Genomic DNA, 13,968 nt, shown 5'->3' with positions numbered 1-13,968 from the left:
CGGCATACTTCCCACTGTATAGTAACCATCATGGCCCGGCATACTTCCCACTGTATAATAACCATCATGGCCCGGTATACTTCCCACTGTACAGTTGCCATCAGGCCAGGGATCCTCCCTGGGTCACTGAAGCGTGCAGAAGGATATGCGTTGAGCAGCACCAGCCAGACCTAGATATGAGGGGACAACCTAGTTAAAATCTTACTGCCTTCAACTACAAAGCACGCCAACTTGGATGCTAAGAAGCATAAGCAGCCAGTGCTGGATAGAGCTCAGTGATCCCACAATAAATGATACAGATCTATCTTTACAGTGCCGCTACATGTAGTTATAAAAGACAGTGGACAATGACAGAGACCATTGGAGGATGGGGCTGCTCTCCAACAATGCAATCCCCAGTAATGGGGGACTGCAGCACATCAAGGGAAAAATAAGGTAGTTGCACTCGAACAATCTTCAGCCAGTCGGGCTGAGCAGATGATCCATTTCAGCCTCCTTCAGTCGGCCCCAGCATCACTGACCCCAATCTTCAGGCAATTCGATTCACTCCACACAATGTCAAGAAATGTCTGGAGTTACTGGAAACTGTGATTTAACACCAGAGATTGCCACATTTCTAACCAAGCTGATCCATTCCAGCAAGAACACTGACACCTACCAACAATATGATAAACTGCCCAAGTATGTCCTGTACACAAAAAAGCAGGCCCCTTGTATTCCAGCTAGTCACTGACTGATCGGTGTCGGGTCTACCATGGAAATGTGAAGGAAGGTGCCAGAAATAGATTAGAGTACTTACAGTGTGGAAACAGGCCCTTCGGCCCAACAAGTCCACACTGCCCCGCTGAAGCGCAACCCACCCATACCCCTAACCTAACACTACGGGCAATTTAGGATGGCCAATTCACCTGACCTGCACATTTTTGGAGTGTGGGAGGAAACCGGAGCACCCGGAGGAAACCCACACAGACACGGGGAGAATGTGCAAACTCCACACAGTCAGTCGCCTGAGGCGGGAATTGAACCCGGGTCTCTGGTGCTGTGAAGCAGCAGTGCTAACCACTGTTCCACCGTGCCACCCTAATGGGATCAATCAGCGATAACTTGCTCAGTGTCATTCCGTTAGTGTCCCGTCAGGTTCACTCAGCTCCTGAGCCCATTGCACGCTCAGTTCAAAAGAGGAGAATTCCAAACGAGCAGTGAGAGTAATTACTGTGACAACAAGAGCCCAAGTATAATAATACTGACTCGCAATCTAGGGGAATTATTCTCCTGGTTGGAATTATCCCCAGCAACAATAATGTCTATTGTCATTGTGAGTAATTATCGCCAGCAACAACAATGCCTGTTGTCAGTTTGAGTAATTATCCCCAGCAATAACAATGTCTGTTGTCAGTGTGAGTAATTATCCACAAAAACAATAATGCCTGTTGTCAGTGTGAGCAATTAACCCCGGCAACAATAATGCCTGTTGTCAGTGTGAATAATTCTCGCCAGCAACAATAATGCCTGTTCTCAGCGTGAGTAATTAACCCCGGCAACAATAATGCTATCTGTCAGTGTGAGTAATTATCCCCAGCAACAACAATGCCTGTTGTCAGTGTGAGAAATTATCCCCAGCTACAATAATGCATGTTGTTATTGTGAGTAATTATGGCCAGCAGCAATAATGCCTGTTGTCACTTTGAGAAATTATCCCCAGCAACACTAATGCCAGTTCCCACTGTGAGTAATTATCCCTAACAACAATAATGCCTGCTGTTAGTGTGAGTAATTATTCCCAGCAACAATAATGCCTGTTGTAAGTTTGAGTAATTTTCGCCAGCAACAATAATGCCTGTTCCCAGTGTCAGTAATTAACCCCGGCAACAATAATGCTAACTGTCAGTGTGAGTAATTATCCCCAGCAACAACAATGCCTGTTGTCAGTGTAAGTAATTATCCCAAGCAACAATAATGATTGTTGTCAGTGTGAGTAATTATCTCCGGCAAGAATAATGCCTGTTGTCAATGAGAGTAATTACCCCCAGCAACAATAATGCATGTTGTCAGTGTGAGTAACTGGATTTCCAGGAGAGCTCTGCAGCCGTTCCTCAGGAAAGAGAGTGTCCAAGGCTCATCTACTTCCAGCTGCTGCAATGACCCTCTCTTCACAAGGTCAGATGGGGGATGTTCACTGATTCTACCATTCCTGGGAAAAGGCCATGCTGAAATGCAACAAGACCTGGAAATCATCCAGGTTTAGTATGACAAACGGCAAGTAATAATCATGCCATATAAATATTAGACGAACAATAATATTTCAGAATCAAACCATTTTGACCTTCCATAACATTCCCATCAATCAGTCACCAACACCATGTTTATTAGAATCCTGGGTGCTATCATTGCCCAGAATCTGGCCTGGACTGGCTACATAAATGACACTGCCTTTAAAAGCAGGTCAGAGACTAGGAAATCTGCAGTAAGCAACTGATTCCCCAAAGGCTGTGATGAATTACATCCTTGGAATAACACAGGAAAAAACATTCCGATTTAATTATCATCACTTCCATGACCATCCATCCTCTCCATCACTGATGCTCAATAGTAGCGGTGTATACAATTTAAAAGATTCACTCCACCAAGCTTTATTGGAGAGCAACTTCGAAAACCTCTTTAATCTAGGATAACTAAGGCAGCAGGATCTTTGGTAAACCAGCTATCTGCAAGCTCACTCCTTCATACGTTCAGATGTAATGATATTTGCTCATGAGTTTATAATTCCTTATTCCTCAGATCACAAAATCAGTCTGAATGCAGCAAGGCTTGGACAACAGCCAGGCTTGCGCTGACAAGTGGCAAGTAACATTCGAAACACGCAAATCTCAGACAGTCACCATCATAAATCATCTCAGCATTACTATTCAACATTCAAAGACAGTACCATTGCTGAATCCACTGGCACTAATATTCTCAGGCCTATCCAAGACTATACAGCTGCTATAGTTAGAACACCAGATCCGAAGTTAGGAAGCCTGCAGCTCGTAACTTTTTCTCCTGTCTTGCCAAAGCCTGTCCAAAATCTCCAAGATTCAAGTCAGGATATGATAGAACAATCTCCACTAGTCTGATGAGTGCAGCTTCAACACTACTCAGGCAGTTTGACATGATTAAAGACTAAGCATCCCACTTGAATGGTCCCCATCCACAATGACATTTTCCCTCCCCCACCGACACTCAGCAGCAGGTGTGAGTACCATGGCATTCCTTAGACAGCACCATCCACATTCATTACCAGTGCCGCCTGGAAGGAAAAGGGCAACAGTGATCATAATTCATTTGATTTTAACTTAAGTATTGCAATGGACAAAGCAAGACTAAGAGTTGGAGTTTTGTTTGTAACTCGGTCTAACTTTATTAAACTGAGAAGAGATTTCTTCAAGTGAACAGGAAACAATAATGAGTAGATAGATCAGAATCAGAGCAGTGGCAGGTATTCTGAGGGGAAATTAAAGTGGTTCCACGAAAATGTGATCTCACAAAGTAAAAAGGGTCAGACTGCTAAATCCAGAGCTCCCTTGAAATCTGGGAACAGATAGACAGAACACGAAAGCTTATATCAGAAAGTGGGAACTCAACACTACGGAAAGCTGAGAGGAGTGCAGAATGTGGAAGGGTGAGGTCCAAAGCGAAATTAGGAAGCAAACACTGTGTGAAAATATTATGGCAAGACATATCAAACAATCTTTGGCAGATTTCTTTTCAAAACAGAGAAGGAAAAGGAAAATAACGAATCTAAAGGCAAACAATGGAAATCACATGTAGCTGTAGATGGTTTGTATATGGTTCTAAGTTTCAATTAAAGCTAAAACCGACCTTTATTCTGACCAAATGAGCGTTCCAGTCAAACCTTCCCAGCCTCATTCTTGCCCCATTTGATGATGCTCTGAGTCAACTAATGTTTCTCACTCTCATTTATTGCATATCATTCTCTACCATGGTCCCGAACTTTACGATATAATGATCGCTGCACCCACAAAACGTTCCCTACTGACACTGGATCCACTTGCCCCAACTCTTTCCCAAGGATCAGGTCCAACAGTACATGCTCTCTTGGGGTGGACACATTCTGCTGAAGTGATCTTTCCTCCATATAATTCAGGAACACTTGCCTCTCATGACCGTCCACCTTGCCCCTCATAACCCAGTCAATATCTGGAAAAATTAAGTTTCTCATTATATTAATCTGTAGTAATGTCATTCGCTGTCAAATGCCCCTGCATATTTATTCTCTCCATTCTTTCCCATGGTCTCTGGCCGACAAACTGTACCTCACATTTTACTTGTATACTTTTTGTTCTGTATCTCCAGCCAAAATTTATTCTGTCCTTGGACGGATCCCCTTTCTCTTGGACTCTGTAACTAACGCTAATCTAAAACAATACTTCTACTTTCATCCTTTCCCTTCCCTTCTATAATTTTGGAATCCTTCATACCCAGTAATATTTAACACCAAGAACTGGCATTCCTTGTGCCAGCTCTCGGTGATCAGTACATCAGATTTCCGTTCATCAATCTGCATCTGGAACTCCCCAGACTCCGAGTATTCATGTCCATGCAGAGTACCTGAGATTAAGGCTTTCTTTCTTACTCCATCTTGCACTGTCAAACATGTTGTTGTAAATTAGTACCAACTACAACTCCCATTATTTTGAGAATCCTGGTACTGACCTCTACTATTCCCTTTTGGATCCTAAGCACACGCCAAATAATTTTCAATCCCTCCCAAAACACCCCGTAAGAAATTCAGTCCCAGCTCTGTCACGTTAGCCCATCCAGCTTGTACAGTTGATGCCTTCCCCAGAACCAGTCCCAATGTCCCAGGAATCTGAAGCCCTTCCTGCTGCACCATCGTTCCAGTCACACTCTCATCTACCTAAAATTCTGGGTCCTGTTCTCACTTGTACACGGCACTGGGAGTATTCCATGGATGGCTGCATTTGAGGTCCTGGTTGCTAACCATCTACCTAGCTCCCTAAATTCTGATTCCCAGACGAATTCACCCTTCCTACCAAGGTCATTCCTACCAACTTGGACATGACATTTGACTGCTCACTGTCCCCCAGACGAATGTCTTTCAGACACAGTGATGTTCTTAACACCACAATCCTGGAATTAACGGACACGCTGACACCTTCTCCAGTTTCCTGACTCTCCTGTGACGATTTCTCCTCCTTCCTTCTCCCTCCCCTCCGTACAATCAGGCAGCTGGTGGTACCACAGACATGGCTCTGACTGCCCTCCCCTGAGCTGGCCGCATCTACATCAGCTTCCAAACTGTGAAACAGAATTGGGAGGGAAGAATCAGGATATTCCTGGATTGCCTGACTGTTTCTCTTCAATTGACTAGTCCTCCAACCCTTACTTATTCCACGCTGTCAAGTCTGCAGGGTGACTTGCTCTGTGTGTGTGCTATCCCCATAACTCTCAGCATCAGAATTTCTAGTCTCTGTCTGAGCTCCAAGACCCCGTGTTCATCTAGGACACGAGCAGGGGCTATGGCTTCCCAATGTAACAGAACACATTCTCCATCTGACAAATATGTCTTGCCATGTCCTAAAATGCAACATGTTTAGAGTAACTTACTTAGAATGAAGTTAACATCAGGTACATCATTATATGGTGAAATCCCTTATTCGTCTGTGGCTTACTGAGGGTAATTTATTATATTGGCTCAGAATTTAACATCTCCCTCTTATTTCGGAGTTCATTCCTTACTTCACAAGTTACAAAATAAATTTGCTGACTTACAGCAATTATATGACAGTCACAGATAATGGTTTATTATCAGCCAATGAACTTACAAACTTTTCTGTGATGGCTCTTGCACTTTTTTCAAACTCAGTGCAGGCAGGTCCCAGCAGCAGAAGGTTATCACTCTGACTCCTGGTACATGTAATCCTCGAGCTCCCAGTCCACTCTGCTCCCTCACAGGATCACCGTTTCTGTGACTCCCAGGTATGTGTAATCCTCCAGCTCCCACTCCACTCTGCTTCCTCACAGGGTCACCGTCTCTGGGATTCCCAGGTATGTGTAATCCTCCTGCTCCCACTCCACTCTGCACCCTCACAGGATCTCCGTTTCTGTGACTCCCAGGTATGTGTGATCCTCCGGCTCCCACTCCACTCTGCTCCCTCACAGGGAAACAGTCTCTGTGACTCCCAGGCACGACAAGACCTCGATACTCAGTGCTGATTTATATCCTCTCACTTTGGTGCCTCTGTAACTCCCAGGTGTGAGTGAGCCTCAAGCTTCTGCTCGAACATACCCCCTCACGTGGTCACTCCCTCTGTCATTTGGTGCTCATCTCGAGCCTCCTGCCCTTTTGCTTCTCCAACTCCAAGTCCCAGTGGGCCAGATCGTCACTGCAGATTTATATTCTCCCGCTCCGTGCTGAACTCTAGCGGGATCTTTGTGACTTTGTAACTCCCAGATAATTTTAGGCCTCAAGCCTCAGGTGAGATTTACAACATCCCACTCCGCACTGCTCTCTTACAGGATCGTTTTTGTGCCTAGAAGGCAGTGGAAAACAGGAGGATTCGATCGGACCGAGCGTGTTACAGTGTTTGAGCAAGCTATATGGGATGGAACAGGTTATCTGGGGGGCTAGGCAGACCTGCAGCAACTCAAGAACGTCACTGGAAGATACAGCCAGTGTTGCAGACACAGAAGCAGGCAAAGTAAATAGATGATGGCTTGTTCATGATGGAGCTTTTTAGAGCCTAAAGGGCAATTTCTGTGCTGCTTACAGAGATGTGTAGACTTCAACAAATGCAAAATGACAGCCAGCAAGTATTGTATGTTCGACTGTTGAATGTTAGAGTTAGAAAACTTGCAGTAACTGGGGGGAATATAAACTTTTGGAGCACAAGTGGTGTTCAAAGACCATCAGGACATGAGGAGGCGCAAAGAATGGGAGATTCCAAATAGTGGGATTGTAGGGGCTGAAAATCCAGATATAGATAAGGAGGATGAAAACTGCCAATTCTGCACACACAACCATTGTAATTATAGAGATTTAAGGAAGGGAACCTGTGCTGTCATTGATTACGGTTGTATGGAGAGTTATAGAAGCTGAATGGGTGACAAATTTACAAATAGAGAGATTTTAGGTGTTCAGAAGTTTAAACAAGAAGAAAGAAATCTTAGAGATCTCAGGCACAGATGGGAATGGAGGAGGTGAGATATTGTGAAGAACTATAAGAGTTTTAAATCGTAGAGGATGTCAGATATAAAATGAAGATCCGCATTGTCTGTATGCAATTATAGCCATGAGGAGTTTTTTTTAGTGCGTGCTGAAGGCGACAAAGATAACAACAGTTCCAACGGCTAGTGCAGTGGCTCAGGAAGGCAACGCACCACCACCTTCTCAGGGACAGCGCCAAATCAACAATAAATGCTTGCTCAGCCAACAACGTTTGTGTTCATGAATGAATGAAGGAATAAAAGATCTACAAGCAGCAATGAGTTCACTCAGGAAGGCACTTTCAACAGCACTTCACAAACCCGGAACAACTATAACCTGGAAGGACACAGTTTCAGAGTGAAGGGACGACTCTTTAGAATAGAGGGTAAAACGATGGCTCAATTTGTGGCACGGTGGCTCAGTGGCTAGCACTGCTGTTTCACAGCACCAGGGGTCCCAGGTTCAATTCCAGCCTCAGGCAACAGTCTGTGTGGAGCTTACACATTCTGCCCGTTTGTGCGTGGGTTTCCTCCAAGTGCTCTGGTTTGCACCCACAGTCCAAACATGTGCAGGTCAGATGAATTGGTCATGCTACAATGCCCATAGAACATAGTCAGAGGGAAATGGGTCTGGATGGGTTACTATTCGGAGGGTCAATGTGGACTGGTTGGACCCAAGGACCTGTTTCCACACTGTAGGGAATCAGTCAGAGGGTGATGGATCTGTGGAACTGACTGCCTCATGGGGTCTGAGTGCGAAGTGATTTAGTGTATCTAACTCAGAGATAGCTGGGTTTTTTATGTGTAAGGAGATCAAGGTTATAGGGAGTAAGTGAGAGAATGGGGGTTGAGAAACAATTCAGCCATAATTGAATAGTGGATTAGACCCGATGGACCGAATGACCTAATTCTAGTCCTGTAGGTGATGATCTTATTGTCTGTGCTATTTCCATAGGTTTCTAAGTGTGCAGTTATCAGTTCTGGCAAATCGTTTACCATACATTCCAACACTTCCATCATTATCTCTGTCACGTCTTGGTTTCAGATCAACTGCTGAAAGCTACACCACGGAGTAACGTGGGAATCTTTGTGTATAATTCTCAGAAAGGTGGCATACATGGCCAGCAGGACATAGAGGAGGCAAATGGAATGCTGGCATTGATTCCAAAGGGAATGGAGAATAAAAATAGGGAAGGCTTGTAACAACTCTCGAGGACTCCAATCAGCTCAGTGAGAATACTCTAAACAGGTTTGGTCCTCTGTCTAGAGGGAAAATGTCCTTGCATTGGAGACAGTCCGGAGAAGGTTCACCAGGCTGATCTTCAAAATGGAGGGATATTAATGTGAAGTGGTGGAGAAGGTTAAACTTGCAGTCGCTAAAATTTAGAAAATGAGGCAAAAGTATTGAAAAAACCTAAGATTCATGTGTTCTTACATATTCTGTCATATTCTGTACTGAGACATGGTTTCCCTGAGCAGGATGTGGAACCGGAGATAAAGGGGAATTCAGACACCAGAGAAGCTAACAGAGAAAATCTAGTTTGTAGAGGCTGGAGGATGTAACAGAGTTCGGGTGGTTTGAGATCACTGTTGGTGGTTAGTGATCAGATAGGTTGTCGGGTTGTCAGTCCTGAAGGAATTACAGAGATTGGGAGGAATACAGTGATTAGAGTTTACACAGATGGGGTGATCGTTAGAGCTATAGGAGAAACAGGGAGGCCGGGGGGTTGTCAGGACTGGAAATTACACAGATAATGGTGGTATTTGGAGCTACAGGAGGTACAGAGATTGGAAGGGTTATCGGGACTGGAGGTTACACAAATAGAGGTGGTATTTGCAGTCACAGAAGTTTTTCGAGAGAGGGGAGGGTTGTAGGCACTGGAGATTAGACAGATTGAAAGGTATTTGGAGCTACAGGGGGGCGTTTATAAAGAAAGGGAAGATTGGACAGACTAGAGATTACACAGATTGAGGTGATAGTTAGAGCTGCAGCAGTTTATAGAGAAAGGGAACGATTGGACGGACTTGCAATTACTCAGATGGTGTGGTACTTGAAGCAGCAGGAGTTTATAGAGAAAGGGAGGATTGGACGGACTGGAGATTACACGGATTGGGGTGGTATTTAGAGCTGCAGGGGTTTATAGAGACCGGGAGGGTTGGACGGGCTGGAGACTACTCAAATTGAGGTGGCATTTGGAATGACCGGAGTTTTTTCGAGAAAGGGAGGATTGAACGGACTGGAGATTACACCGATTTGTGTGATATTTGGAGATGCAGGAGTTTCTGGAGACCCATTGGAATGTCGGTGCTAGGAATTACACTGACATGGGCAATAGTTGGAGCTGCGGTATTGAGTGAGATAGGGATGAGTGAAGGGGCTCGATTAGTTCACACAGTCAGGGTGAAGTGTAGGGATTGGAGGATCCAGGGGTACTGAGAGTTGCAGAGCTGCAGGAGTTCAAAGAGCTAGTGAGGACTGTGAAGGCAGGTTTGCAGCATTCCCATTAGTAATACAGAGATGTGAAGTGCTGTTCTGGAGGAGGTTCCAGAAATCAAGAGTGTTGCAGTTACTGGAAGATATTACAAAGAAAGTGAGCCGTAGTATTTGAGGAGCTTACAGTGAAAAGATGCATTGAGGAGTTGGAGGCTGCTACAGGTGTTAAGCATGCTGGAAGGGATCAATAACCTTACATCGATCAGGGGGGTTGGAAGCTCTGGAGATAAAGAATTAGAATTGCAGTAACTAAAGAATATCCCAGAGATGGGGAGTAACATTAGAGTTAGAGGATTTATAACGTGAGATGACTTGTATTCAATGGAGTCAGGAAAGATACAGGGATATCTGAAGGGAACACAAGTGATCAAAAGGACAGTGAGGCTTCTCATTGTCGGATTGGGGTAGTGTACGCAGACAGAGAGTATGTTATGGAATGTTGCTATTTACAGAGTTTATGAAGTTGTATGGAATTGAGGAACGAACTGAGATATGGAAGGCTGTAGGTAATGAAAACAGTTGCTGATATCAGATGCTGACGTTCTGGAAATTATATGGACCGGAAATCTAGACAATCTGTCACAGCTTACAGAGAAAGGAACAGCAATAGAGCCTGGAGACACTAACCCAGATAGGGAGCATTGCACAGACTGGAGCAGGTTTCTGCTTTAGAGATGGTTGTAGGGGAGTGTAACGTTTTCACAGAAGGGTTGTAAGAGCTGGAGAAGGTTATGGAGATGATTAGATTCATGGGGAGACTGGAGGAGCTTAGTGATAGTGACGCAAGAATGTTACATAGATAGCAAGTCTTAGGAGCTTAGTGATAGTGACGGGAGAATGTTACATCGGTAATAAGTCTTGGGGAAACTAATCGGGATAGTCACAAGCATTGGAGTTGGTTCCACAGATCAGGGGTGTTGCAGGGACCTGAGAGGATTTAGCAAATACGGAGGATTGTAGGATGTCCACATTTTCAGAGTATTTCGGACCGGAAAAGATTACACAGTTAAGGAGGGATTTTGGAGCTGTGGGATTTCACAGAGACTTGGAGGTTTGAAGGGTTTCGGGCTGTTTATGGATAGAGGGATATATTTAGGAACAGTAATATGGAACGCAGAGGGAGAGTTTAAATTAAAGTCCTTACAGCATGGGAACAGCTACTTCGGCCTTACAAGACCACACCGACCCTCCAAAGGGTAACCCACCCAGACCCACTTCTCGGCTGATAATGCACTTAACACTCCGGGCAATTTAGAATGACCAATCCACCTGACCTGCACATCTTTGGACTGTGGGAGGAAACCGGAGCACCCGGAGGAAACCCACGCAGACAAAGGGAGAATGTGCAAACTCCACACAGATGCTGGAATGGAACATGGGTTCGCTGGCGCTGTGAGGCACCATTGCTCCCCACTGAGCCACCGTGCTCCCCCAAATTGCCGAATTACATATAGTAATATTGTTTGAGGTGCTGGGAGAGCTGTCGGGAGTGGAGGAGCAAATAAAGATGTGGAATGCTGTTGCGGCTTGATAAGGGCTGGAGGTGTTAATACAGATGGGATGGGAGAAGGTTACTGAGGTCGTTTGGTTCTATAGACCTGGAGTGTTTTAGGAACTGCAGAAGGTTCCAGTGATATCATGTTTTCTTGGGGATTAATGAAGGTACACAGGTGGGTACTTTTGTCCAGGCTGGACGATTTTACAGTGATGGGGGCACTGTAAGTATTGTGCAAGACTACAGAAATCGGGATTATTGTACTGAGATTAGTCAGATTGGGCATGTTATCGACACTGGAGCAATTTACACATAGGGAGAGTCGTCAGCATTGGAGTAGGTTTCAAATATACAGCCGGAATATGGGAGGGGTGGAGGTTACAGAAATAGGAAAATTTCTGGGAATAACAAGCATTCAAGACAACAAGTTGGACCAAAGGCATGTCTCTAAAAGGTTAGGGTTAGGGTTAGCGAACGGTAGGGTTAGGGTTAGGCTTAGGGTTAGTGATAGTGTGAGGGTTAAGGTTAGAGTTAGGGTGAGGGTTAGGGCTAGTGATAGGGTGAGGGTTAGGGTGATGGTTAGAGTTAGGGTTAGTGTTAGGGTTAGGCCCTGCGTTAGGGTTAGGTTTAGGGTTAGGGTTAGGGTTAGGGTTAGTGATAGTGTGAGGGTTAGGGTGATGGTTAGAGTTAGGTTTAGGGTGAGGGTTAGGCCCTGCGTTAGGTTTAGGGTTAGGGTTAGGGTTAGGCCTGCGATAGGGTTAGGGTAAGGGTTAGGGTTAGGATTAGTGTTAGGGTCAGTGACAGGGTCAGGGTTAGGGATAGGGTTAGGGTTAGTGTTAGGGTTAGTTTTTGGGATGGGGTAGGGTTAGGGTTAGGGTTTGGGTTAGGGTTCGGGTTAGAGTTAGGGAAATATCGGGGTAGGGATAGGATTAGGGAACGATAGGGTTAGGGTTATGGTAAGGGTTAGGGTTTGCTTTTGGGTTAGGTTGCTGCTCTGTCTCAGGTTGTTTGTGAGTTTGTGACTCCCAGATAATGGTAGTCCTCAAGCTTCAGTTGAGATTTGCTATATCCCATTCCGCACTGCTCTCTTACAGGATCGTTGTTGTGTCTGGAAGGCAGTTGTAAACAGGAGGATTAGACAGAACAGAGGGTGTTACAGTGTTTGAGCAATCTATATTGGATGGAACAGGTTATTTGGGGAGCTAGGCGAACCTGTGGCAACTCAACACTGTCACTGCAAGATACATCGAGTGTTGCAGACACTGCAGAAGGCAAAGGAAATAGCGAAATGATGGCTTGATCATGATGGAGCTTTTTACAGCCTAAAGGGCATTTTCTGTGCTGCTTACAGAAATGTGTAGACTTCAACAAATGCAAATTGGTAGCCAGCAAGTGTTGTATGTTAGATTGTTGGATGTTAGAGTTAGAAAACTTGTAGTTACTGGGGGAAAATAAACTTTTGGAGCACAAGTGGTGTTCAAGGACCGTCAGGACATGAGGAGGCACAAAGAATGGGAGATTCCAAATCGTGGGATTGTCGGGGCTGGAAGTCCAGAGAAAGATAAGGAGGATGAAAACTGCGAATTCAGCACACACAACCATTGTAATTATAGAGATGGAAGGAAAGGACCCTGTGCTGTCATTGATTACAGTTGTATGGAGAGGTATAGAAGCTGAATGGGTGAAAACTTACAAATGGGGTGATTTTAGGTGATCAGAAGTTCAAACAAGAATAAAGAAATCTGAGAGATCTCAGGCACAGATGGGAATGGAGGAGGTGAGATATTGTGAGGAACTATAAGAGTTTTAAATCGGAGAGGATGTCTGATATAAAACAAAGAGCCGAATTGTCTGTATGCAATTACCGACATGAGGGATGTTGTAGAACCTGCTGGAGGGGACACGGATAACAACAGTTCCAAAGGATGGTGCAGTGGCTCAGGAATACAGCTCACCACCGCCTTCTCAGGGACAGCGCCAAATCAACAATAAATGCTGGCTCAGCCAACAAAGCTTATGTTCATGAATGAATGAATTAACAAAAGATATACAAGCAGCACAGAGGTCACTCAGGAAGGCACTTTCAACAGCACGTCACAAACCCGGAACCACTATAAACTGGAAGGACTGGAGTTCCAGGTGCATGGGAACACCAGCATTTCCAAGGTGCCCTCCAAGCCTCGCTCCGTCCTCCCAGCACTGTGTCTGTCCCTACACCCAAAGGACTTCAGTGAGTCAAGAATCACCACTTTCTCCAGGGACTCACAGAAGAGTAGGTACTGGTGAAACTCTGCTGTTTACAGCCAGACAGAAAAATAAATCCAGCAGTGTGTGTGAAATGAAATTTCCATTTCAGAACAACATCTTAGCATGGTTAGAGGATTTGTATGATTGGCACAAGACAGAGTGTGACGAAAGTTCACAATGGGAACTGGTGATGAGGGGAGCTCCGCTGGGGTCAGTGTTGGGACTACACTCTACACCTTATACATTAAGAGTCTGGACAAAGGATGTGAAGGGTTACGAGAAATGGGTTTCAAAGAAAGACCACAGGGACAAAATTAGTGCCATACAAGGAGCAGGTGAAGTCTTTGGGACTGCATTTGATGAAGTTTCAGAGGCTGTGGCAGAATCTCATTCAAACTTAGAGAATGCTGAGGGGCCTGGATGCAGTGGACATGGGGAAGATGTTTCCACTAGCAGTAGAGACGAGGGGCCAAGGGCACAGCTTCAGAGTGAAGGGACGACCCTT

Source organism: Chiloscyllium punctatum, chromosome 6 (genome assembly GCF_047496795.1).
Source record: "Chiloscyllium punctatum isolate Juve2018m chromosome 6, sChiPun1.3, whole genome shotgun sequence".
Classification (NCBI taxonomy): domain Eukaryota; kingdom Metazoa; phylum Chordata; class Chondrichthyes; order Orectolobiformes; family Hemiscylliidae; genus Chiloscyllium; species Chiloscyllium punctatum.
The sequence above is the reverse complement of the archived record's forward strand: the minus strand, read 5'-3'. Positions refer to the sequence as shown.